This window comes from Ornithodoros turicata, chromosome 7 (assembly GCF_037126465.1).
Source record: "Ornithodoros turicata isolate Travis chromosome 7, ASM3712646v1, whole genome shotgun sequence".
Lineage (NCBI taxonomy): Eukaryota > Metazoa > Arthropoda > Arachnida > Ixodida > Argasidae > Ornithodoros > Ornithodoros turicata.
The window spans coordinates 53,752,986-53,777,991 of record NC_088207.1 but is presented as its reverse complement, the minus strand read 5'-3'; the positions used below and the strand labels follow the sequence as shown (position 1 = coordinate 53,777,991).

The window sequence follows — 25,006 nt, the reverse complement described above, 5'->3', positions numbered from 1 at the left end:
TTTCTATCATCATCTCTTTTTCATCCCTTCCGCAAGACCAATGGGGCAGTGTACCGCGATAACAGCGGTGAATGACCCACCACATCATCATCCCATTTATGTGTGTGTGTGTTTTCCTTCTTTCCTCGAAACGGGCGGGGGACACTCTCTCTCTGTACACCCAAACCGACGCTTTTCCCAAGGCCGAATGCCGTGAAGGAATGAAGAAACATTGCCAAGCTTGCTCTTACACAGAGGCGATATTTTTTTATTATTCTAATTGAACAATTACCACAAATAGATGTAAGGAAATAATTATTCTCTGCTCGCATTATGCGACTCTATCAGCTGAAGAGCGCAACAGAATAGATAAATTGAGAAAGCATGGAGAAGTAGAGTAAACAATTTACATTATTCAACGAGATAAATATTATGCTAACATCAAACAAACAGTAGGGGACTAGAATCACAGTGAAACAATACTTAACGAATCAATCAAAGTTGTTGTCAAAGTTTAGTTGTTGTTGTTGAATCAATCAAAACGAGAAATAATTAAACGACCCATCAAGGCTGAACCGCATGGCACGAAAAAGTGCCCGAACCCAAATCGGGACCGGATTTTTTCCCCGTGCATCGCCTTACGGTATGCACCGAACTGCAAGCCCTAGTTCAGCCAAAGAGTTCTGACCTTGGGGCACATCGCCTTTCAACCATCTAGCTCAATGAGATAATCCCTGTTTTCATAAGGGTAGAAATCGCACACATGTCAACGGTCGACCCAATAGACCTCTCCCTGTCTGTAAACAAATGACATACAAACATGACAAATGACGTCATAGTGTTCGACAGCGCCACTAATTTGGTTGAGTTGAACTACACTCGAAGATACGGGTGAACAATGTAGCACCCGAAAGCCACGGTCTTGAGGGGATTACGATGGTCCCTCAAAGGGAGGCGACCTTCGATCCCACTTTTCTTTCAATGGGAGTCAGCGAACAAGTGCCCATTCGTGGAGCCCAGCCCTCCCCTCCCGATTTGTTTCGGTTTCAGTCCGTCTACCAACGTCATGATGACGTCTGTCGGGTAGAGGTCTATTGCTACGTCATTATGGCTGGTTCTCATTTCGCCTGAATAGCCATTGGAGGCTAACTACTTTTTCGGTTCGCGTGACCTTCCTTTTCGTAGAGAAATCTAGCTTGGCGATATATGGGCAAAACCGGCCTGGAATTCTGCTACCCAAAACAAACAAAAAAAAAAAAAACGTTAAATCCCACATTCGCTTCGGAAAGAATTCGGATGGTTTTCGGGCCACGCGGTTCAACATTACAAATTTAACTAAATAAAACAACAGATGACTAACAACTTTTTATGGTAACCACGATATCTTTGCAACAGAAATTTCTACTTGCAGCGGCTGGAGCTCGTTCTAGAGTACAACAGCATAGATAAGGCTTAGTATAAGCACTATCTCTACTAGAAGAATGTGTAGTGCTCGTATATACGCACAAACTAAAACAAAAAATGCAGGAGTTTATGTTCATTTTTTGCAACTCATTTGTCGTTTTTGATTTAACCCATACGATTTCGCGGTTTCACGGCATTCATGCAGAGCCTAAATTAGTTTTGTGTGTTTAATACAAGTCTGTGACATTTGAAACAGGATGAAAACAGTAAAGGTTGGCTTCAACTGCAGTTGGTGTCAGCCTTGCTGTCAATCATTCCTACTTCACGTGGACTTAAAATCAAACGCTTTTGTACGGATAATTTGTTTAAATGCGTTCAATTAGAGTAACAGCAATATTAGTCTGGGAAGTGACCAGCAGACTAATTGGTTCAGGAAGTGGCCATGGTAATTGGTTGAGGTAAAGCTCAATTTAATAGTTTACCCGACAGAATGATCGACCTTTTCGGCTAATAACGTTCATAGAGGCCTAAGGTATTGCGCGTACGATCTAAAAAAAACAGTGATCTACCGTTATGCGCAATGTTGATAGACTACTGGTAGACGTTAATAACCGGAGCTTCCACGAACTCATCACCCTAAAACTACAGTGACATTTTTCGTTAATCAGAAATCTTGTTGCTTAGAGGAAACGAAGCATGCCAATTGGAAATTAATTTGACATGTTCAGGCATATAGTTCCGAGAAGCCTTTAAAACACAATTGTACATCACTCTCATTAGCGAAACATTTCGTTATCGTACCTTTAACATTTCCGCTGTTGTCCATCGTATAAAACCCGGTGGAAAACCGGTCAGTATCCCCGTTCTTCATCGAAGGTATCCAGTCGTCTCAGCCATGCAAGCAAAGATCTTTCTCTTCGCTTTTCTGCTCCTTGTGTGCGCTGTCCTCGCACACGGAAGTAGTTGTGAGTACATGTCTTCTGTCTATGTCTAGTATAGGCTTGCTTTATAGAATAAGATACCAGAGATAAAGATATATTCTAAGACAGGGCCGTCGCTGGAAGACTGAAAGAAGGCGCACGTTAAGCTAGTTCGATAGCTAGTTGGCTTAGCTATAGTTATGCAGTGAAACACGCTAAGCAAGAAAAGAAATGAACCATTTTATTTGTCTTCCCGGGTCTGTGGAAACAGAAGAAACTACCACTATGACACCCAGTAGCTCTGCGTTTGACAAATACCCAACTCCTCGTGCTACTTCACAGCACGCAGGAACGTGAAGGTAATTAGAGCAGACTTACACTTAAGGCGTGTCAGTCTATTGATGTGGAGACCCGCTGCACGTACAGCATGGTAGGACCCTGGATAACTTTTTTCCATCCTGGGTTCACTCGACGTGCGGAAAAATCTCCGACACACGGTGTTGCTGGAAGCAATGTTTACTATCCCCACTTTGCTATCGTCCTAGACCGAGACAAAAAGGTGAAGGATGGAAGGCCATTTCCGTGTATGGAGTTTTGTGTCGTTCCCAGCCGTGATAGCCCCTCTGAGAAAGCCCCTCACGGCGGTGTCGGTGTGTGGACATGAGGAAGAAACGAGAAAGAAAGAGATGCTATCACAGGAGCAGCTTAAACGAAAACAGCGAAGAATGCGGGAAACGACTAGCGAGTTATGTTATGTTTAGACTCTGACTGCGACTGCGAATTTAGACTCTCAGAGACTGCGATGGATCTTGACGTGCCCATCCAAATCAAGAGCTTCTTCTATACATTACTGAGCTCAACGGCTCTCAACCGTTTTCTCTTTACTTGTAAATCGTTATCGCCGGAAACTTGCACATTGTTTTTTTTTCACGTTCTACGGTACATTACTGGAGCCAAAGAATATCTTCCAACAGCTGGTTGCCTGAGCAGCTGTAAACGGAAATTATGCCGTCCGTTACGGTTCACACTCGTGGGCAAGCGTAACCACTCGGGCTTCAGAACTAGCATTTGCAAAAAAATCTTACATGTAGCACACACACACACACACACACACACACACACACACACACACACACACACACACACATAAATGGGATGACGATGTGATGCTTACATGTAAGCGACACATTCGCAAGCACAAAAATTCGCAACACACATTCATGGTTTTTCCTCTTCAAGATGCACCAAATGGACTATAGAATTCTCCTGCAATGTACTTGGTGGGTAGTTAGTAAATTAGTAAAATAAGATAAACCTTGGAGCTTTCAGCAACCCAACTCTGCGGGTATTTTAAAGTACAATTCCCAATAGTTTGTACTTTACTTTAAGTGTATTTAAGATGCGGTACTTTGTAGTGTACTTCAAGTATCATTGACAGCAGGCACTGTGTACCTTACTTTAAGTACAATTTTCACGGAAACCTGGTGCGTTTCCGGGATGCTCTACCACTGGGACCTACTCGCGATCGCACCAGGTGAAATATCGCCCGTCCTTAACCTCTGGATAAAGGTGAGACGAATTCACCGGCAAAAGTTTTCCGGCCGCACAGCGGATACTTAGCAACACCGTTCCGGACAAATCAATGAAGAAGAGTGGTTGGGCTGCCTTATGTCAAACGGCACACGTCCCCATGAGCCCCGGTACCGGCTGTGCTGTCTGGGGTTTATCCTCGGTTTTCCTCAGACGCTTTCAGACATATGTCGGCACAGTTCCCTTAGAAGTCGGCCCAGGACGGACATTCCCCCAGGGCGTCAGTCGTGACGTTGCCCACATACGTGAGGCCGACAACGACAAGCCCTTTCACTATCACCACCACCATCCCCATGCGCCACACAATGAGACAAAGGAGAGATGCTAGTAACGTTAACAACAACTAATTTAATGAACGCAACAATTTCTAACTAGAATTAAGCAATAATATCAACAGCTTGATAAAATTTGTACAAAGGGAAAACAGACAACAGTTAGGTCGAAATAATTGGTCGTTTAGAGTTCGGGCACGTATAGGAAGGAAGTAGAATCAAAGTCTTAGTCAAATCCTCTTGGTGTGGCTGGCAGACAAAGTCCAATTCGATGATCACTGCACACACTTCACTTCACTTCACTAATAGTATTGATGAACAATTGCGGATGAGATAACTGTTTTTAAATATAATTTTGGGGAGCTGGTGCTGAGACGTCCGACTTCTGGTCACATATTTGACGGACTGTCCCTAAACAGGGGTCCTCAAGAGTTTTATTCCGTGTCGCAAGGTTTTAACGTCTTTGTCAGTCGCCGACGCCGCATACATCTGGCGCCTAACACACACTTGCTACAATGCACTTTAATTGATCACAGAAGCGGAGGGACACAACTGGTAAACAACGGAGGAGGAGGAAACCCCTAAGGCCCACAGCAGACATTGGCTCTTAACTAGTTACGGATGTCCAAAGGGACGCCGCTACATGCGTTATTTATATATAGAGCGTTTATACAGCCTTTTTATACAGGGTGTCCACGCTAAGTGTGAACAGATTTTTTAAAAATATATCAATCACTTTTTCCGAGATGAAATCAATTGCAATATAGCATATGCTGGAGGGCACTCCCTAGGGGGGCATTAACAGACTCCTAAGGCAATGTCTTAGTTAACTTTCAATAATTAACTTTTTAATTATAAAAGCTACGAAGTTGCTCCAATGAGAACATCTGATCTCTTCGGTCACCAGATAACAAAGCCGTTTTCAGAACAAAAATCCGTTCGACCCCACCAAGACCCTGTGATAGGTGGAGACGGCATAAGCCATCAGTAACGGCTGGGACCAATTTACTCCGTCTAAGTGCTTGTCCCATCCAGGTTGAGAATAACACTTCTTTTGTACACAACCCTTCTCCGAGCAAATGGAACCACGTATAGGCCACAATTTTAGCCACTTTGGCTCTGGCGACGCGGGTCTGGCTCCCCGGGTCTCCTTAGAACATGAGAGAAATGCCGCAAAAAGGACAAAATTGCCCGATTCCGCGACAACAATTTTGGGGAATCTGCCCATCACAGCCATTACCGATATATGGCCTTGCCCACTCATGCGTTATCATGTAAACGGCGATTCGGATTTTGATACGAGAATGCCCTTCCTTTTACTATGAAATGTTGCTTACGTTTAAGCGATAAAATAAGAGAAATCAACACAGCTAAAATTAAAAATAACAACTTGAAATAAAACTTGGCGCACAAGAGAGGAAAACGCGATTATTTTTTCGTCTTTCTTTCGTCAAGTTGCGCACGGCACTTCGATGTCGTCTCATTTTTAGTCAGAGTAAATGAAATTCCCACGACAGAGAAACCGATAAATGTGTGTGCTCGTCTTCTCTCCATGCAGCGCGTTGCAGCGAACCGGCTCTTACCCATTATCGTGGAGACGCTTCGGATCACAAGTGGACTTTTAAGGACGGAGCGTGCACAGAAGAAGGCGTGAGTGGCCATGGAGAAACCACCACGAACATGTTTGACAGTGAGGCTCAGTGCACGAGCCTATGCCTGGGCTAATGGCACATCGCCACTGTAAGTTATCTGATCATTAGAGCGCCTATATATATATGTGCACTAAAAACTCTCGAAATATGCATGCAACTATGCACTGAAAATCTTCGAAATATGCATTAAAAATTATCAATATATGCAATGTCTTTCCTTGTTCTTGGTACGTAGGCAATGCACCCAATGCCTTTTCTAAAGTTTTTTTTAAGTATTTTATTAGGGATAACACGGTAAAATATAGCCGCCTTCGCTCTACAGCACACAACAAAGAATACTTGCACCACAGATATAAATCATGGAGGTGAAAGCTTTACGTTACTGACTGAAAAGATAGTGTAAATGCAGGCTGCAGCTGGTGGACGAAACCCATGACGGAACAAGCATGGACAACATAAAAAACGCCAACGTACACGTATGTTCGTCTTTTTCATGTTGCCCATTCTCAGGCTTGTTTCGTCATGGCTTTGCGTTAGGGGTGCGGGTGGGGGATACGTTTAATGGGATGAAAAGAAAGAGAAATGGAAATGTCAGACAGGCTAATGCCGGCTTGCTACTCAAAAAAAAAAAAGAAAGAAAGAAACTCGAATGAAAGAAAAGGGAATGAAAAAGTAAGAAAAAAGAAAGAGAAACAGTTAGTGCAGCACAGGAACGATATGACGCAAGAAAGTCCAGTTAGAGGGCAGACGCAAGGCCCGAGTCTTTCAGGAAACGGAGCAGGACTGTGTGTGACGACCAGCTGAGTAGGCCTAGGGACGGGACCAAGGAGGGTGGCCATGGACATCGTGTTGTGTTGTGTTGTGGTGTTGTGTTGTGGACATTGTGTTGCTTTGCGTTAGGCACTGCATCATGCCGATTAAAATGCGAACGACGCCCGTCTCCATGACGCTCATGTGGCGAAGGTAGTACTACGGCCCATCGGTCACAAACGCAGTAGACGTGGAGTATGGAGCCCACATGGTAAGGGCTGAACACCGCACCTCACCCCACCGAAATATGGAAACTATTGATTCCGACTAGAATTTTCGCGGAAGACGATCGAACGCCGACCCGAATCCAGGAAAACCATGAAAACAGAAGTAAGCTGTGGCACCTGAAAATATTACAAAATATGCACTTTTCATGCACTTTCGTGCGAAATATGTCACAACGTGCGAAGCATGCATTTATATGTACCGTAGAACCCTTTTGATCTGCCCTCGGGACTCTTCGACACTCTGTGAGGCTCTCTGTTCGCTTGTGTTTTCGTGCATTGAGATTTTCGCACTTGATGGACCTTTTCCCCTGTCGTCGCGTTTTCTACGATTTGCCGTGTCATGCGATATCCAAGGTTATCCGGCATTGGAAAAGCACGCCATGGAAGTATAATGTAAAACCCCGAGACTAGGGAACACGACACAACAACTCGGGGTTTTACATTATGCATCAGCTTCTTTGTAGGGGTTGAGCGAAGTAAGCCAAAGTCGATGGCTTCACAAGCTCGCTTGCTTCTTAGACATCTTTTTATGGAAGTAAGTCAACTATCCGCGTATCCTTCCCGCTTCCTTTTTTCCCGGTTTGTAAATGCTGTGATCCCATTCGTTGGACTCGGAATAATGGAAAACACAATCTTGGGGTCGACCACTGCTTTCCCACATATCTCCAACATCGATAAAGAAAGGAGGTTAGTCCAACAAAAGAAGATGCCCAAACAAGGGTCTAGTGAAAGAGGGAACTCACTGAAAAGTTTAGCCAGCTGAAGCTAGAGTCACTGAATAGGGGTACAGAGTACCGCATTTCTTTTACGTGCCGGAGCCGCCATTCGATGTCCGCGATTGGGCCGATCGTGTCACGTGGTTTCTCCTCCCAAGAACGCACCGTCCATGTTGAGTCCCCTTCATACAAATCCGGTTTGCTCGGTTGCGGGCTGGCTCGACTGCGCGCTGTTCTACGGCGGAGAAGGGGGAGATTGGCGTCCCATTGCTAGGCAACGCGGCCGCGCCGGACCCAAAATGGCGTGTTCGCTCCCCGGCGTGGCTCGGCGCCGCTACTCTGGCCCCTATTTAGTGACTCTTGTTGTAGCCAGGCTTTGTTCTGCAGCTGGCTAACCTTTTCAGTGACTTCTCTCTTTCATTGTTCTGAGGCAGTTGTGGCTTGTGCGTTGTGCTGTCATTTCTTCTGTGTTCCAGTCTCAGAACATCAATTTCCAAGGGTCACATGTTTCAGACGACGGTAGGGGTGACGATTCTGAGTTGCCGGTGTGCCCTCACCCATGTAACAGAGCTGCTATCAGCATCATCACTCTTTTGCGACACATTTCGTTTCATTTCATTTCATCTCGTGCGCATGCCTAGCACGATCATTGAACATTCAGTTGGGCACTTGCATGTCTTCTGAACGGTTGTCGTTCTTTTGTGTTCCAACACCCATACGGGCACTGCCACCACTGTGGTCAGGACGGTTAAAACTGTTTCAAACATTGAAGGAGTACACCATGGAAGTAAGCCACCTATCAGCATATACTTCTCGCTTCCTCCTTTCCCGGTTTGTAAATGCTGTGACCCTATTGGTTGCACTCGGAATAATGGCAAACGCAAGCTTGGGGTCGAAGGTGTGCTTTTCCACATGACTCCAACATGGATGAGGAAAGGAGATTAGCCCAACAAAAGAAGATGACCAAAAATGGGTCACGTGTTTCATGCGGCGACGGTGGCGATTTTGACTTGCCGATGTGACCTCACCCATGTGGGCAACGTCACTACTGTAGCCAGGATGAGATGAGATAATGAAATGATGGCGGTCGGAAGTTAGGCTGTAGACAGGTCATTGCTAAGATCGGCGAGAATTTCCTTGAGCCAATAAACTTCGAGTCACAATTTTTGGGCAAGTCCTGGTATCCTGGTGGAAGCAGACTACACTCTAAACACAGAACTTCACCGCATAGCACCCTGAGCGCCAACCATTACCTCGAATGGTATGGTTATCGTTTCAGATTCGAAGAGAGAGCCCACAAGTATCCTCGTGCCAATACACATAGAAGTGAAAATGCACGGAATTCATAACCAAACAAGAAAACGCGCCCCTAAAGGCCCAAACCGTCGCGCTTCACTGGGTGCGACTTTGGGGCTATCATTCGCTCATGTTCTCCAAAAATCGCTTCGCGATGTCATGTTTCCTCCAGCTATATCTATAGGTGCGCCCAGTTCATGCTGTGCTTAAATATTTGCCCAAACATCCCGCAACATAAACACGTGTTTCGGAGTCTGTAGGAACAGGTGAATGCCTTCGTTAAAGACAGCGCATCAGACACAATTATACATAGCCTAACGCAATCAAAGTAAAGCAATGTGGCCTTTCGCCACATTACAGGTCATCCAACGTTTTACTGTGGAGGCCGGTACAGGCCGGTACTGTGGAAGCTGAGTACAGGTTCTCTTCACCATTCAGTTTTGAAACAACAAACTGGGCTCTCTTTGCGCTAATAAGAAGGACGACAAATATTCATACTCGACTTGTTTTCCATTGCAGAGACCTCGTGCGTCGAGCTCGTCACGTGCAGTCAAGATGATTCGACCGCAGAATTCGAGAATTCCGAATAAAGGGGTCTTAAATACTGAGCGTAACGTTCTGTTTCATGCACGGGTACATGTGCGCCCAGTGCCTGCAATATAAAGGGTTCTGCGTGTGCCAGCTCGCGCCGAGCGCAGTGGGCGGAGGCCCTCGCGAAAAATGCGGAGTGCTGCGGCGGGAGGCGCCACGCGCCACCCTGGCTACCAACGCAGAGGACATTGGCTGCCCCAACTATACGCGCCGCATTTGTGCTGGTCGAGAGCTGTGAAATTCAGAATATTGCTGTATATATTTATTTTTGCTTTCTTTCTTTGACATCGGAACACCCTTTCAATTCTTCTTGACAAGAACGGAGCTCAGCCTTGCCCTCCAACAATATCATAATTTGTTATTTATTTATTTATTTATTCATGTTACCCCATTACATGGGGGTGGAAGAAACATAGTTGCAATTGCAGTACAGTGGAACAATTACAGTGAACATATAAAATACAAGTAAAATACATTGAAGATTTTGCAATTAGGAGGAAAAAAGAAAAGAGGGCTACAACACAAAAAGAGTTAGTAAGTACACCACAGAGGAAACACGAACATACTCAATGCACTTTGCAAGTAATCTAAGAATTAAAAAAATCAGTTTGACGGGCGTATGATGTTCAGAAACGACTGGCGGTCGTGAGTAGTGAGTAGGGGCTATGTGTTCTGGGTGGTCATTCCAAATGACTACGGCGGAAGAAAAGAATGACACTTTCAATTACGATATGTAAGTCCATTTAATTAACCTTTCATTATCCTCAACGACATTCAATTACCCTGTAGTCACTCCTTAATTACCTGTGGTAAACTTGAATTTCATTTAATTTCCATTATTTACATTTAGTTGCTTGAATTACTCCGCATTCCCTTTTTAACTGCCGTTAATTACCTTTAATAGATTTAATTACATCCTGTAACTTGCGGTTACCTACGCTAATGTAATTTCATTTAATATTACTCTTAATTACTTATATCTTACATTCATCGCCTTTAGACTCTACTACACTTGCGATGTGGGGTATAATAGGTAGCGTGTCTGTATACTAGACTTAAAGAGCAGGCCTACGCTGTAATAAACAGCACACCTGCAGGCCATCGAGCACATCACTGTAGACAATGCAAATGCATCCCCTTCTTCGCAAATACGTAGACAAAACGACCTACGTTCAAGTCAAACTGGGACATTTTTCGCAAAAGTAAAATGAACTTACAGGCGAGAAATTAGTTTTATTTTTCAAGTTCCTGTAAGGTGCGTGTCGTGAGATGCGCGGTATGCGGGCGTGCATTGTCCTGTAGGAGGAGGACTCTTTTGCTGATGAGGCCCGGCCGCTTTTGCTTCAGCGCCTTATGCACATCCCTGAGAACCAGGCAGTAATATGCACTATTGATGGCGCTGGCGAGCCCGGATGCTTCCAATGTTTTGACGCACGTTTAGACTCAGGAATGGAATGGCGCACCCAGGTCTCATCGCACGTGATGGTCCGATCAAGGAACGGCTGTCCTTGAGTGCCGAAACGGTACCTTTCCTCTTGGGAGATTTCCAGTCTTCTCTGCCGATCAAACACGGAGAGCTGCCTCGGGACCCAACGGGGACTAACTTTCCGACACTGGATGTTCATGCTGGTGTTCAACGTTTCCACAGAAAGGTGCGTCTTTCGAGCCAGTTCCTTCAGGATCAGGCGCTCCACAAGTTGGATGTTCTCAAGAACTCTGACACTGGGCTGTGAGCCGTCCTGGCCAGGATCGTCCTGCTCAATCGCTTTGCTGCAGCTAAGTATATCGTGGCCATACTGAGCCTGAAGTCTTCTGCGAATTTCAGATGATTTTACGCCTTCATTCACGAGAAACTTCATGACAATTCGCTGTTCGATGTGCGCGCTCATCTTGTTGTCGGCCATGTTGTCCGGCACGTGTCTTCTGCCTTGCACAAACTTTGGACCACCAGGTGGTGAGCGCGGAGGCCTGTCGCGTGTGAAAATGACGGAAGACAAGTAGCGCGAGCCTAAACAACAACAACAACTTTATTTCGGGTGGGGATTTTCATCGCCGGACGCGATATTCTACCCCATTGCTGGAGGTGATTGCGGGGAATGAAATAATGAGCCCCTTCACAATAAGGATCGAAGTCCTGTGGCGCGCAGAAAGGTGAAGGCAGAACCGCTCTGCCCCCTTGAGGGTAGAGGGGTGCTGTGCTGGATGTGGCCAGGGACCAAGCAATTTTGTGAGAGAGAGGGGGGGGGGCGGGAGTCTAGCTCGCATTCTCGCTCGCTCGGGAGTCTAGCGCGAGCCATTTGTACACTCAGGAGACAGAAAGTCCCAATTTGACTTGAACACCCCTCGTACATCCCCTTGTTCGAATCTTTAATAAACATATCCCGCCCCCCTTGTTCGAAAATATGTGGAAAATGGCCGGAGAAATACAGGAAGCATATGTAATGAATGCGCAGGGTAGGACACGTGCGTAAGTTCCCATCAATTGACTTAGTATTGCAACGAGGCTCCTTTAAAAGTCCACGTGAGCAAGAAGCTGCCTGACTGCTGTAGTTGGGAGAGCTCATCCAAGTTCGGATGCTTGTGTATGACGTAGCACATTCCAATGAACTTTCCTTCCTTTTTAATAACTTTTGTCTTAGTAAACGTCTTTAGTTGCAAGTAAGCAGTTGTCCTGTGAAGTTCTTCGGTGTATGCGTCTCCTGTGCTGCTTTTATGATGTGCCATTAAACTCAACTTTTTGCTTTAATTACCTTTAATTACATGTAGTTGCCTTGAATTGCTCTTACCTCTTACTCTTAATTACATTCGACTCTTCAGTTTCAAATCATTTGCCTCCATTTACATTTACCCTCTTATATCCCCTTTACATGTCCTCTGATACCTGTACCTCCGTGAGGCTTCGCCATCCCATATACGAACACACACACACACATACAGCTTTTTCGAATTTGATACTTCTAATGCTGATGCATTAAAAGAACAATGTTACAGTTGCTTCGGTCAGCGTAAACTGTAATCATCGGCGGATAACACAGAATTAATTTTGGTGTTGTAGGAAAAGTTATTAAACACCATGACGGCTCACTCACACACACTCGTACGACGGGCGCTTATATATGCGTTTCCCACCGCAGGTCTACTGCACTCATTCCGTGGAATATTTACAGTTTACATGCTTACAGTTCCACTCCTCACAACAAGGGAAGGATGTGATCGAAACCGGGAGGGGGAGGGGAGGTTAGGACTAAGGGCGAAAGGAGCTCGCTGCACGTGGCCAATGAGTGTTGCGAGGGAAACGTCCATGTACAGAAGCTCTGAGAGGCGCTGCCAGGGCACGGCCCAATGATGGTGGTGACGCTGACACTGGGGGAGCTGATGGGAGATATCGCCTTCTACGGCGCAGCAGAGGCAAGTGGGACATGGCACGCGGCCCATTTTGAACAGGAGTGAACGTGTGAGGGAAACGTTCAGTCGAAGACGATGTAAAGGGACTCTTCTTCGTGGGTACAGCGGCAGCCGATGACACAAGGTCAGTGAGGGTCGATGGAATGCTGGAATGCATGAGGTTGGATAGCGTCTACAAGAAAGTGGCGGGTGCCGTAGCCGCAGAGACGCCGTATTAGCAGGCGACACGCAGACACCGGGAGCGGCAGCGGGGGCATCGGTGTGGCCGAAAGCGCGGAGCGTCTGGCAGCCGCGTCAGCACAGGTGTTTCCATGTAGCCTTGTATGCCCGGGTACCCACTGAAGGCAGATACGGTGGCCGACCGAGGAGAGGTGTGCGTACTCCTGAAGTACCATGGTACGCAGATCACTAACGACGGCCGGGTGGTATGTTGACGTGAGTGCGAGAGATGTCTTGCTGTCTGTGAGGACGACACACATATCAGGCACATATCCTATGATATGCCGCAGTGCGTCGAACAGACCGAGCAGCTCCGCATCCGTGAAGGACACTGTGTAGGGTAGTCGGAAGGCGAATCCATGAAGACATTGAAGAGCAGGGGGCTGAGCACACTTCCTTGAAGAACGGCGCGGCGAACAGGGTGAAGGTCAGTGTCCCCCTCAGTGGTCCGAACAAACAAGAAGCGGTCACTCTGGAACTCCTGGATCCAAAGAAGGGGACCGATACGACTTTCTTGCAGGGCCGCGATGGCTCTATGGAAAACGCCGTCGTACGCTTTGTTTACGTCCAGAAAGACCGCGCCGGTCATGCGATCTTCAGCTCTTGCCTGCTGCGTCTCAGTCACTAGGTCGATAACCTATCGGCGACCGACTCTGCCGAAAGCCTTGTATTACTTCGGGGAAGAATCGCACGGTCTCGTGGTACCAACTCAGGCGGCGAAAAAACAAACGTTCCAACGTCTTGCAACGCAGCTTGTAAGGGCAGTCGGGCGGAAGGGGTCAATGTTGCGGGATGATTTGCCAGGCTTGAGAAGGGGAACCACCATAGCGGCCTTCCAGACTTGAATGACGTCGTCCCTTTTCCAGCTGGTGAGTGGTGGTGGTGGTGAGATGAGCGTCCGCAAGAGGCAAGCACGACCTGAATCCGGAAGGTTCCGTAGTGTTTTATATGTGACTTGGTCCTGCCCGGGGGATGTGTGCTGAGGAGAGTCCCGCAGCGCAGAGTCCAGCTCCACAAGCGGGAAGGCGAGATCCAAAGCCGGCTCCGCGGACGACGCCAAAGCAACTGGAATGCCGCGGACCGATAGTTGGTCGCCCGAGGGATCGCGACACACCGCGGTAATTTCAGTATCGCTTGAATGTGCTCGCAAAGTGGTTCGGATAGGTGTCGCTATCGGCGTATACTCCTCTCCCGCCCTTCTGAAAGAGTAAAGGGCCCACTTCCGGCCGTTGCTGCGGTGTCGCGCCGAGTAGAAAATACACCGTTCGCGCTTTCCGTAAACTTTTCTCACAACCTGTTCGGCCGAACAAGTTCGGCCGAAGGCTTCTGACCTTAGGGCAGATCGTCTTTCTAGCTCAATGGGATAACCCCTGTAGAAGCCGCACACCTGGCAACAGCCGACCCAGTTGTTACGTCACTGTTGCTATCGTTCTCTTTTCGGCTGAATAGCCATTGGATGCTAGCTACTTTTTTCTGTTCACGTCACTTCCTATTTAGTAGGAGAAATCTGGCTTGGCGAAATCGGGCCGAAGCGGCAGGGAATTCTGTGCTCCGGAAAAAAGGTAGGTCCCAAATTCGGTTCGGAAAGAATTCGGACGCTTTTCGGGCCATGAGGTTCATGCTGAAGTCAACATGGCAAACTTGATTTCATAAAGGAACAGATTACTAACAACTTTTTAGGGTGACCACGGTATCTTTGCAACAGAAATTTGTACATGCAGCGCCCTGAGCTTGTACTGTACGTAGCACGACAGTATGCGTAAAGCTTAGTAAGCACTATCTCTGCTAGACGAATGTGTCGTGCGCGTACACGCAGGAACTAAAACAAAAAATGCACGAGTTTGTGTTCATTTTTTTGGCATCTCATTCGCCGGTTTCACGGCCTTCAACCCATAGCCTTAGTCTATTTTCTGTCTTGCGTCAATTTTGTTGAGTCGGTGATATTTGGGAGAGGATTAAAACAATAAAGGTTGGCTTCAAATGCAGATGGTGTCAGCCTTGCTTCCGATCATTCGTACTTCCCCTTTGCTTAAAATCAAAGCTTTTGTCCAGATAATTTGTTTAAATGCGTTCAATTAGATCAATGGTGATATTAATGAGTGAAGTGACGACCAGACAAAGGGTAATTAGTTCAGGTAAAAACTCAATCTAGTAGTTTACCTGACACAATGTTCGACTTTTTCAGCTAATAACTTCCACATAAGCCTAATGAATTGTGCGATTCAATAAAACCGGTGACCTGTTATTTTGCGCGTTTATTTGTGCTTTGTTATTTTATTTATTATTCGTTATTTTGTTGATACACTGCTGGTAGACTTCAATAAGTGGAGCTTCTTCGAACTCATCAACTCAAAACAAAACAATGGTTTCATTTTCCATTAGAATCAGAAAATTTGTTGTTCAAAGCAAACGAAGTATGTTAATTTCACATTAATTTGACATGCTCACGCGTAGAGTTCGGAGAAAAACCATTAAAACACAATTGTATCGCATTCTGATTACCAGAACTTTTCGCCCCCATACGTTTAACGTTTCCGCCGTGGTCCGCTATATAAAACCCGGTAAACAACCGGTCACTATCACCGTTCTTCATCGAAAGTATCCAGTCGTCTTAGCCATGCATGCGAAGATCTTTCTCTTCGCTTTTCTGCTCCTTGTCAGCGTCCTCCTCGTACAGGGGTATAGGGACGGTGAGTATATGTCTTCTATAGTACTTTGTAAAATAAGATAGCAGAAATAAAGGTACATTCTAAGACGGGGCCGGTCCCTGGAAAGAAGGAAGAAGGCGCTCGTTAAGGCTAGTTAGCTTAGGTAGTTACCTGGTGAAACATGTGAAGCTAGAGGAGAAATGAATCATTTTATTTGTCTTCCCGGGTCTCTGGAAAGAGAGGAAACCACCACTATCACAATCAGTAGCTCTGCGTTTGACAAATACCCAACTCCTCGTGCAATCTTCATAGCACACTGGAACATGAAGGTAATTAGAGGAGACTTACACTTAAGGAGTGTCAATCTATTCCTTTGGCGAAATGATGTACGTGCAGTATGGTAGGACCATGTCTGGGGTTTTCTTGACGTGCGCCAAAATCTTCGACGCACAGTGCTGGGAGCGATGTATACCTTCCCCACATTGCTATCGTCCTCGACTGGGACAGAAAGGTGAACACACATATACATTGAATGTTGATGTGGTGGGCGATTCACCGCCGCTGAGGCAGTACAGTGACCTATTGCGCATTGGGAACGGATGAGGAGATGATGATGGGGGGAGCACTTGCAGAGGGCCGTCACCAGGCCGGTGGAGCGCAAGTACTCCGCAAGAAGACGAAGGCCTTGCATCTGGTGGGCAGCGTGCGACCACGGTTTGAGGACCTTCGCGTGGTTGAACGGCCGCTTGTCAATACGTTGCATAGAAACTTCCAGATTTCCCACAAGCCAGAATGACGTAGCAGAGGTCGCCGTCCACTCCACAAGTGGGGCAGAGGAAAGACGAGATGGAGCCGAGACGGTGTTGAAAGGCAGGTGTAAAGGCAACGCTGAGCCTCATGCGGTGGAAGAGTGCAGTAAAGGGGCGCGGTAGACGCGGAAGAAGTACGAGAGAAAGCGTAGGGTCTACATCCGAGAGAAGGGAGTGAGCTATGTCGTGTTGCCACTGAGCCTGCATCTTGAGGCTGGTGAGTGTCGAAAGGAGGTGTCTTCGGTCGCCCGAAGACATCATTATCGGGGAAGAAGCTGCGTGTTGATGGGCGCTCAAGGCGGCTCTGTCTGCATTTTCATTGCCGCTGATGCCGACATGTCCGGCGATCCACTGCAATGCGACAGTGTGCCCTGCAATGGCCGTCTTCTTATAAACTTGCAGGATGTCAAAGACAACAGGCCTGAGGGACCCAGGTATCCCCAAGTTGCCACACACTGGAGCGCGAGTCTTGAGTCTGTAAAGACGCCCCAGGACTGAGCTGGGCTGGCTGATTTTTTTTTTTTTTTTCATAGCAAAAAGAATGGTGTAGAGCTCGGCACACGTAGCCGATGTTCTGTGAGAAAGATGGTGACCACAGAAGACTGACTGGAATGACAAATGCCGAGGACGAGCCATCACGACCAGACGATCCGTGAGTGAAAACCGACGTTGACGTCGTGTATCCGTCATTCATCATGCCCAGGGTAAGCTGTTTGGCGACACACAGGGCTGTATCCCTTTTCGTTCCATGCAGGCCAGGAACAGTTAGGCGGGCGGTTGGGCTTGACAGAAACCATGGAGGGGCACTGGGAGCCACTGCCTTCACCACGAAACGCGGAATGATAGGCTTCAGCTGAGCAATCACCGGGTAGACTCTACAGTGCTTGCGCCTCAAGATCTCCGATACGAGCGGGTGCCGCCGATGATGGGATAAAAGGCGGAGGAAAAGTCGGCAGGTCTCACTGTTGCGAAGAACGTCCAGCGGGGTCTCCTTCGCTTCAGCAATAACTGTTCTGGTCTCTGTTGTTCGGGGGACGCCAAGGCATACACGAATGTTTCGCACAAGGAGGCACTGCAGCGTATGGTCTGAAGATGCAGGGAGGCCATTAAGCACCGGCAAACTATACGCGAGGGACCTTCGAACCAAAGCCGTGTGGACGGCCAACAGAGAGCTCCTATCACTGCCCCATCCCATGCCTGTCAAGCGACGGATCACTGCAATCCAAGCTTCACGATGCAGTTGACGCTTGTTGATGATGCGTTGATGCATCTTCACGAATCACGAAACAGCATCAACGGTAAAACCGAGGAACCTATTTTTAGACACGTGCTTCAATGGTATGCAGACAACCGAAAGCTGGAAGGGCCTCATGATCTGCCTCGTAGAAGGGAGTATTACTGTCTTTTGGAGTTGGAGTTGGACGGACTAAAAATAATACGGAGAAAATACGGAAAATATTACTGTCTTTTCCGTCGAGATGTCCAAGCCCGCCAGTGACAGCGACGTTGCTGGATAGCGTCGAGCGCGAGTCGGAGGCGTCGCTGGAGGGCAAGACGAGATTTGTCGCTGGTCCAGAGAAAAATGTCATCAGCAAAGATGGATATAGCCACTTTCCTGCCGACGCACAGAAAGGTGAATGGACGAACCCAATGCAGTCATTTTCGTGTATAGAGGTTTGTATCGTTTCCATCCGCGATAGCCCTTCTGAGAGAGTAGCGGCGACTGCACAAATCACCTGGTGTCATCGCAAAAAATAACAGTTAATATGGACGAAGAAAGAGCGTTTGAAGGAGGGTTGGCTTCGGTCATCAGCTTATAGGGCTACAGGGTCTACTGCTGATTTGATTCTATTGCGTCTAATGAACAGACTTCTCAAATTGAAGTCAAAGGAAATGATAATAATTAGGAATTCGTGGCTTTACGTCACGTGACAACGGTGATCATGAGCGACACACTAGTAGTAGTGTCCGTGGATTGATTTTGCCCTCCGGAGGGTTCTTTAACATGCGCCAAAATCTCACCACACGGTGCATCACATTTAACCTTACTCGCGGAAGACGGAGTGTCCTAGCAAAGTGTACCTGTTGTTGTTGTTTTTAAGTGTTGAGAGAGGTCAGCCAACCTTTGTACCTTTCCACAGTGGCGTAGCCACGAGGGGGGGGGGGCTAGGGGGGCTAGGGCCCCCCCTACCTGCCACTGACCGACCCACGCAAATCGTGCAAATCCGAGGAGAAAATAATATATGGGCGGGGGGGACCAGTGTGACGATCGCGAAAGTTCTTACAGTTCATGGCGTCTATCTAAGTGGCACACTTGAATCGTTTCCAAAGTATGCGCTTTTCAAAATCCTTCCAATCTCGTTACACCACCTCATTGGACATCACAGTATAATCGTATTGTGAATGTCCAAATCCGTTATTTTCGTGTTGTCTTTTTTTCAACCGCATGCTGCGGTGTGCACAAGTATTGTGTGTTGTCGCACCCAGGATCAGCGGAGGAGAGTGGGGCGGGTTTTCGTATAGAGCCCCCCCCCCCCCATACCTTGGAGGTCTGGCTACACCACTGCCTTTCCACCAAGTTACTACCGTCCGTTGTCGTTAATGTTGCGCACATGTTATCGCTTTGTATATAATATATTACATCTTAAAAAGTTATCCTCTAATTCGAGTCAGTGGATCTTAGTAATGCATGAGCGTTGGAAAGCTCATGTCAAAGAAAAATTACAGTGTTGGTGTGCGGACACGAGCAAGGAAGGAGATACTATCACAGAGCTGCTTGATCGAAAACAACGAAGACAGCAAGAAACGACACGCGAGTTATGTTATGTTTACAGTGTAGTCACACGAGCGACATTTCCACAGAAGCGGAAGATGCGAAAAGCGTCATAGCTTTCTCCTGTCACGTGAGCACGAGCGCTCAACGTCGTGTCTTCACGTACACTGCTAACCGTGGGGAATATCCTGCTACAGAGTCACGAGATATTCCGTAGCAGACGACAGGAAAACACTGTGTCGGTGTCGTCTGCTAAATGCACAGTACGCCACTCCCGGTATTCCGCACCGTGTGAATGCTCGACATAGCACGGGACGGAACTTCGTCACTGTGAGCAGTGTTTTCGCTTCTTCTTCCACTAGAATATTCCGTGAGGACGCCGCTCGTGTGAATGCACGGTTAGACTCTGACTGCGACCACGACTTTAGACTCTTAGAGACTGTGATGAACCTTGATGTGCCCATCCAAATCAAGGCATTTCCTACATCACTGGAGCCAAAGAATATCTTCCCCTAGTACAGCTGGGTGCTTGAGCAGCTGTAAAAATAAATTATGACGTCTGTTACAGTTCATAATCGTGGGCAAGCGTAAGTAGCTGGGCTTCAGAAGTAGCATTTACAACAAAAGTTTACATGTAACAGACAAACACACACACACATAAATGGAATGATGATGAGGTGCTTACATGTAAGCAACATTTTCGCAACACATTGCAAGTTCTTCCTGTTCAAGATGTACCAACTTGCCTATAGAATACTGCGTTAACTCAGTTGCAGTGTACTTGGCGGGTACTTTAAAGGAAAATTCGCAGTACTTCGTACTTTACCTTAAATATATTTAAAATGTGGTACTTTGTACCGTACTTTAAGTATCATTGACAGCGGGTACTATGTGCTCTATTTTAAGCACAATTTTTGGGGACTCTGCCAATCGCTGCTGTAATCACTCACGCACCGGTCCACGTCAGAGGCACAAGAGAACGTTTATTAATCCTTATGACCCTTACGAGAACAGTAATCCTTAAGCATCCCACACACTGCACCTAGCAACCGCCCTAGCAACCGTGCACCAAACTTGAGGGGAACAACAGGTTGCAGCGATAACGACCCTGCACGTGGCACGTGACAAAATGATCCGCTTATCATAATAACCATTACCGATATACGGCCTTGCCCACTCACGCTTTATCATATAAATGACGATTCGGATTTTGATACGATTGTGTCCTTCCTTTCACATTGAAATGTTGCTTACATTTAAGCGATAAAAGAGAGAAATTGACATAGTAAAATTAAGAATAACAACTTGAAAATAACTTGGCACACAAGAGAGAGAGAGAGAAAAAAAAAGAAAAACGCGATGTCTTTGTTGCCTTTCAATTTTGTCTTTTCTCAAACATCGAGTAGCACACGACTTTTTCAGGTCGTTTCATTTTTAGCCAGAGTGGATGAAATTCCTAGAGAAACTGAGAAGTGTGTGTGTGCGTCTTCTCCCCATGCAGGGGAATGCAACGAAACGGCTCTAGTGGGGTGTCGTGGAGATGCCGGGGGAAACAAGTGGACTTTTGATAATAATGAAGACTGTACAGAAGTACAGATCTGTGGAGGAGAAGAAACCAAGAACCAATTTGGCAGTTGGAGCGACTGCTATCAAAAATGCATAAGGACTTGGTAACGCCGCATCGTCACGGTAAGTTATCTGATCCCTAGACCGCGTATAAATATATGCGCTAAAAAAAAACGAAATATGCATGCAACTATGCAACTATGCTTAAGATCTTCGAAATATTCGTTAAAAATTATCAATATATGCAATGTTTTTCGTTGTTCATGGTACGGAGGCAATGCACCAAATGACAATTTATCTTTTTTTTTTTTTTAAAGCGAGTATTGTATTAGGGATAACGCGGTGAAATATAGCCGCCTTCGTTCGGCAGCACGCAACAAATAACATTTCCGCCACAGATATAAATCATGGAGCTGAAAGCTTTGCGTTAGTGATTGAGAAGATAATGTAAACGCAGGCTATAGCTGGTGGACGAAACCTATGATGAAACAAGCATGGGGATCATGAAAAACACGAACATACGCCTATGTTCATGTTGCCCATTCCCAGGCTTGTTTCGTCATGGCTTTATTTGCGTTCGGCACTCCATCATGACGATTAAATTGCATTTTCGTAACGTTACTGTGGCGGGGGGGGGGGGGGGTGTAGTGCGACGGCCCATCGGTCATGCACGCTGTGGAGTATGGAGCAGTCAGGGTACGGGCTGAACGCCGCACATCACCTCACCGAAACATGGAAACTATTCGATTCTGACCGGAATTTTCGCGAAACACCACCCAACGCTCCCGAAGTCCACGAAAACCATCAATGGAAAACATGTAAGCTCCCGCACTTGAAAATATGGCAAAATATGCACTTTACATGCACTTTCGTGGGAAATATGTCACAACGTGCAACACATTCATTTATATACACCATAGAGCCCTTCTGCTTCGCCCAAGTGACTCTTCGACACTCTGTGGCGTTCTTTGTTTGTTTGTGTTTTCGTGCATTGAGTTTTTTGCAGTTGATTGAGCTTTCCATAGCTCTTCGTACCAAAAATATCTTAAATTCAGCTTTTTTCCGCGACAAAAATTTCACATAATACGTGCCTCACGCTGGCATATTAACCCCTCTCGTCGCAAATTTCCACGACAACGATAACATTCAAGCGTTACATATAGACGTCTTGTCGACACAGTTTCCCTCGAAATCGACCCTTCCCCCCGTCCTCCCCCCTTCCTGTTGTCCTCTCTCCATGTCTGTACGTCGCTCATGGCCGCAGTTGCTTCGCGGCGCTAGCATGAAATACAAATAACATAAACATAGACGTCTCTCGCAAAAAACTATGCCGCCAATATAGTCAGATTACGTATTTTCATGCTTCGTGTGCCATTTAGTTGCAACAGGGCTCCTGCGAGAACTCTGAACATTCATCATCATTCGCCATCTTCTCCGCCTCAAGCAGTGGGATAGGGTGCCGCCTCAGCGGCGAAACATCCCACTACATCTTCACTTCATCATTACTTATTTGTTGCTGTTGTCAGTTGCTCCCGCGAGTGATACACAGCACAAAAATATTGTGCTCGAATCTTTTCACAATTTGTACCGAAACGTAACTTCTACGTTGTCATCGCAGCGCTGTCAAAGGAGAGCTGTAGCGACACAAGTCACACGACCACATTTTCCTGTCGAGACGCTCGCACTGGCAGCAGAGCAAAATTCCTAATTTGCTGAGTCTCCGCTCTGTGACATGTGGATCGAAACCTGGAAGTTGAATCATGGGTAGACCCGAGCAAGACTCCTACTTTGTTGAACGAGTACGTTCCGAAAGTGTGGCGGTTTTTTCGCTTCACCAGAGCGGCCTTGCGCATATTGGAAGAATATGCTTTTGTACTCTTTTGAGATTACGATTGGATGACTCGATCTGCCAGAAAATGTGGCGAAAGAACGGTCTACCAATCATGGCGAAACGCGTTGCGCTATTTTTGTCCGTAAGCAGAAGCAAAACTCACATCTTTCTGCACCCAAAAAAGTAAAGTTTATAAATTTCTCTTTCTAGGTGCCAAATCCGTGCTTTTTCAACACCGCATTTTCTACGATTTGCCGCGACATGCAAAATCTTAGGTTCTTTCGTTAAAACGGTTTTTAGACTTCGAAAGAGTGTGCCATGCAAGTAAGTCAACAATCCGCGTATCCTTCCCGCTTCCTCCTTTCCCGGTTTGACCCCGTTGGTTGGACTCGGAATAATGGGAAACACAAGCTTGGAGTTGACATTGTGCTTTGAAACATGGATTCAACATCGATGGGGAAAGGAGATTAGAGTCTGGGAGATTACCCAACAAAAGACGATGTCCAAACAAGAACCACATGTTTCAGGCGGCGGTGGTGACGATTCTGACTTGCCGGTGTGACCTCACCCATGTGGGCAGCGTCACCACTGTAGTCGAGATGAGAGGACATAATGAAAAGATGACGGTCGAAAGTTAAGCTGTAGACAGGTCATTACTACGATTGGTGAGAAGCCCTGTGAGCAAATAAATTCTGAGTCATAATCTTTGGGCAAGTTCCGTTTCCTGGAGGAAGCAGACTAGGCTGCGCGCTCCCGTGCCTGGCCAACTTGGGGATACATAGCTCCCACAGTCCTGTTGTCTTGGACATCCTCCAAGTTTATAAGAAGCTCACCGTCGCAGGGCGCACTGTCGCACTGCAGTGGGTTCCCAGACATGTGGGCATCAGCGGTAATGAGGAAGCAGAGAGAAAAGCCTTGATTGCCCTTCAGCACGCAGATCTTTCCCCGACAGTGCTATCTCCTGGCGACCGTAGGTACTTCCTTTCGACCCTCACCGGCCCCAAGACGCATGCCCAATGGCAACACGCCGTATAGCCTGCTCCCTTCACTCTGTTGCGGACCCCACGCCTTCCCTTGAAATGCCTCCCCGACTACCGCACACTTTAACTGCACACTTCCACCACATGAGGCTGAACGTTGTCTTTACACCTGCCTTTAAACGCCTTCTCGACTTCGCCTCGTCTTCATCCCGCCTTCATCGGTGGGCGCACGACGATCTCTGCCACGTCATCTTGGCTTTCGGGCAACATCACCAAGAGCGTGCACTCATGGAGGTTGCTATGCAACGTATTGACCAACGGTCGTTCAACCTCGCGAAGATTATTGGACCGTAGTGGAACGCTGCCCACCAGATGCGAAGCCTTCGTGTTCTTGCGGAGTTCTTGAGTTCCACCGTTCTGGATCTCTGCACTGTCCGCAAACGGAAGCTTTTGAACAGAAGATGGAATAGATGCAGGCAGGGTGGTGGACCATATTCATGATGAGTAGAGCATGAGCTTCGGCAACAAAGACACACGGCACACAGACAAGAGCTCAATGCTTTTTTTTTCTTTTCTTTGCGCTCTCGAATGTGTGAGGTGTTTGTTCGTTGCCGGATCTCAGGCTCTGCTCATCATGGCTTGTGAACACATTTTGATTTATTGCCGCGCATACGCTGAGGTGCGAGAAATATACAGTGGGCACTGCACAAATTGTACGCTGGATGACGTTCTACGTCCCAGCTCCTTCACTCAAGGTTACTCCAAAACTTACTGGGCGCGACTTTGGGGCTACCATTCACTAATGTTCTCCAAAAATCGCTTCGCGATGTCAAGTTTCCTCCCGCTATATCTATAGGTGCGCCTAGTTCATGCTGGTGGTTGAGTATTTGCCCAAACACCCCGCAAAATAAACACGTGTTTCGCAGTCTTCAGACACGTTTGAATACGCGTGAATACATCAGAATACGTGAATACATCAGACACAATTATACATGGTCTAACGCAATCACAGTAAAATAATGTAGTCTTTCACCACATTACAGGTCATCCAACGTTTTACTGTGGAGGCCATGTAAGCTGAGTACAGGTTCTCTTCGCCGTTCAGTTTTGAAACAACAAACGGGGCTCTCTTTGCGCTAATAAGAAGGACGACAAAGATTCATACTCGACTTGTTTTCCATTGCAGAGACCTCGTGCGTCGAGCTCGTCACGTGCAGTCAAGAAGATTCGACCGTAGAGTTCGACAAGAATTCCAAATAAAGGGATCTTAAATACTGAGAGTAACGTTCTGTTTCATGCACGGGTACATGTGCGCCCA

General features: G+C 46.8%; 2 long non-coding RNA genes across 2 annotated transcripts; both read left to right on the top strand.

The window, feature by feature from the left end:
• Positions 1-2,237: 2,237 nt before the first annotated feature.
• LOC135400103 (uncharacterized) lies at positions 2,238-9,475 on the top strand. Its single transcript, XR_010424520.1, has 3 exons — positions 2,238-2,348; positions 5,724-5,905; positions 9,386-9,475. It is a non-coding gene; the product is annotated as an uncharacterized LOC135400103 (long non-coding RNA).
• Positions 9,476-15,686: 6,211 nt separating this feature from the next.
• On the top strand, positions 15,687-24,961 carry LOC135400102 (uncharacterized). The gene is made up of 3 exons (XR_010424519.1): positions 15,687-15,771; positions 20,813-21,000; positions 24,875-24,961. It is a non-coding gene; the product is annotated as an uncharacterized LOC135400102 (long non-coding RNA).
• The last annotated feature ends 45 nt before the right edge of the window (positions 24,962-25,006 follow it).